A 3,480-nucleotide genomic window follows, 5' to 3' on the forward strand; every position below is an offset into this window, starting at 1 on the left:
CTTGAGTCCAGGAGGTGGAGATTGCTGTGAGCTGTGATGCCACAGCACTCTACCCAGGGTGACAGCTTGAGGCTCTGTCTCAAAAAGAAAAAGACAGTTGTTTTACATCTTTGTCAAGTAATTCACAAGACTATCTTGTTTGAAGAGGTTCCCAATGGAGATATTTTATGTTAAAGATATTTGCACCGGGCTTGGTGCCTGTGGCTTAAGTGGCTAAGGCGCCAGCCACATATACCTAAGGTGGCGGGTTTGAATCCAGCCCCGGCCTGCCAAACAACAATGATGGCTGCAACCAAAAAATAGCTGGGCATTGTGGCAGCCGCCTGTGGTCCCAGCTACATGGGAGGCAGAGGCAAGAGACTCGCTTGAGCCCAGGAGTTGGAGGTTGCTGTGAGCTTTGATGCCACTCACTCTACCCAGGGGGACAGCTTGAGGCTCTGTCTCAAAAAAAAAAAAAGATACTTGCACCCAACTGTTTATAGCAGCACAATACACAATGACAAAGATGTAGAAACAACCCAAGAGCCCATAAATATGTGAAGGGATTAATAAATATGGTATATGTATACCACGGAATACTATTCAGCCATTAAAAAAATGGTGCCCTAGACACTTTTGTAACAACCTGGATAGAATTAGAGACCATTTTCCTAAGTGAAGTATCATAAGAATGAAAAAAAAAGAAAAACAGTACATGTACTCAGTGCTAAATTGAAAGTAGCTGAGCAATACTTATGTGCACCTATGGGAGCAAAACTCCACAGCATTCAAGTAGGTGAAGGGTAGGATGGGTAAATGTACACCTGATGGGTACATGACATGCTTCCTAGGTAAAGGGCATATTTATTACTTTTATTTAAAATATATAAGGGGCTCAGCACCTGTGGCTCAAGCAGCTAAAGTGCCAGCCACATATACCTGAGCTGACGGGTTCGAATCCAGCCCGGGCCCACCAAACAATGACAGCTACAACCAGAAACAAAATAGCCGGGTGTTGTGGCAGGCACTTGTGGTCCCAGCTACTTGGGAGGCAGAGCAGGAAAATCCCTTGAGCCCAGGAGTTGGGGGTTGCTGTGAGCTGTGATACCACAGCACTCTACCCAGGGCAATAGCTTGAGGCTCTGTCTCAAAAAAAAAAAAAAATAATAAATATATATATATATATGGGCCAGTCATGGTGGCTCATGCCTATAATCCTCTCACTCTGGGAGGCAAGGTGAGTGGATTGTTTGAGCTCAGGTATTCAATACCAGCCTGAACAAGTGCCTCTAGTCTCCAGTCTATTAAAAATAGAAAAACCAAGGCAGTAGTATCACTTGAGCCCAGTAGTTGGAGGTTGTTAGGAGCTATCATGATGCCATGGCACTCTACAAAGGGTAACAGCATGAGACTCTGTCTCAAAAAAAAAGAAATCTATGTGTGTATATACAATTACACAGTATATATACACATGTATATACACATGTATGTGTATATATATATATGAATTAGAGACCATTTTCCTAAGTATCAAAAGAATCACTATATATAAATATATACCTACATATACATATATATATGAATTAGAGAGCCCATTTTCCTAAGTGAAGTATCAAAAGAATCACTATATATATATAAATATATATACACACACACACACATACATATATATAAATATATATATACACACACACATATATATATAAATATATATAAAAAGAAAACTGTGTAATAAAAATGTATGTACTTCTGGCTTGGTGCCCACAGAGCAGTGGTTACGGCGCCATCAACATACACCGAGGCTGGTGGGTTCATACCCAGCCTCAGCTAAACAACAATGACAACTGTAACAAAAAACAGCCAGGCATTGTGGCAGGCACCTGTAGTCCCAGCTACTTGGGAAACTAAGGCAAGAGAATCGCTTAAGCCGAAGAGTTTGAGGTTGCTTTGAGCTGTGACACCACAGCACTCTACCGAGGATGACATAGTAAGACTCTGTCTCCAAAAAAAAAAAAAGTATGTACTTCTGTAATGTTGTGAATTAAATTAAAACATATTTTTTCCATGATGGGATTTTGTACTGTATTTTGGTAATGTGTCTCCCTACAGGAATGAGTGTCTGGAGTTTTCCAGTCCTCTATCTTGCAGATATTGTGATCAAGGGTGGGTTTGTTTTTTTTTTAACATTCTTTCTTTTTTTGAGACAGAATCTCACTCTGTCACCCTGGGTAGAGTGTTCTGGCTACATAACTCACAGCAACCCCAAATTCTGAGTCTCAAGGGATCCTCTTGCTTAGCTTCCTGAATAGCTAGAAAGTGCCACCACAATGCCTGGCTAATTGTTCTATTTTTAGCATAGACAGGGTTTAACTCTTCCTCAGGCTGGTCTCACAGTCCTGAGCTCAAGTAATGAACCCACCTCAGCATCAGGAACTACTAGGATTCTAGGCATAAGTCACGAGGCCCAGCCCAAGGGCAGATTTCAGTAATATAAGGTGACCAAACGTCCCACTTTTGGCAGGACAGTCCCGATTTTTAACAATTTGTCCCACGTCTTGTGGCGTTTTAAAAAAGTCCCAATTTTTGGAAAGAATGCACGACAAGCTAGGGAACGCGGGAGAACCAGAAGGGAGTATACGGTTTTCCACTGCCATGTGGCTATTTCACCAGGATATGAGTTTTATATTATTTTTGTTAATTTTATAATGTTAAACTTTAATAATAACAAATAATTGTTGAGACCTAATTATTGAGAACTGCTTATCAAAGTTTGCATTGTTGTCAGGCCCCACCCCCATCAATGGTGTCCCGCTTTACCAATGTTAAAATCTGGTCACCTTACAGTAATAGCCTCCTACCTTTATTTCTTGAAACATCCCTCTACCTGACCAGCCAGTGGGTCATCATTCTGCACCCAAAATTTGTCTACATTGCTATACCCTTGGTAACAACATTTTATGTCTATATGAGTACAGTATGAGATGATCCCTCTCTTCTCTATAGCCATATCCAGGTTTTCCTTTTGAGTCCCACTGAGAGTGTACCTGCACATGATTTCCTAGAATCTTCCCACCCACGTACCAACCAGGCCTGATGCACCTTAGCTTCTGAGATCAGAGGAGATGGGACATATTCAGGGTGGTGTGGCCATAGGCAGTCCTCTAGAATCTATACGTAGAATTTCTTGAATATATGCTAGGAATAGAATTCATAGGTCATTCAATGTGATAAATTTAATTTCATACTAAACATTTTTAATTTTTTTTGTAGAGACAGAGTCTCACTTTATAGCCCTCAGTAGAGTGCTGTGCATCATAGTTCACAGCAACCGCCAACTCCTAGACTTAGACGATTCTCTTGCCTCAGCCTATTTGTAGCTGGGACTATAGGTGCCTGCCACAATGCCTGGATATATTTTGTTGCTATTTGGCCGGGGCTGGATTTGATCCTGCCACCCTCCATATATGGGGCCGGTACCCTACCCACTGAGCCACAGGAGCC

The sequence above is a fragment of the Otolemur garnettii genome, unplaced genomic scaffold (genome assembly GCF_000181295.1).
Source record: "Otolemur garnettii isolate 467f Iridium unplaced genomic scaffold, OtoGar3 scaffold00212, whole genome shotgun sequence".
NCBI lineage: Eukaryota > Metazoa > Chordata > Mammalia > Primates > Galagidae > Otolemur > Otolemur garnettii.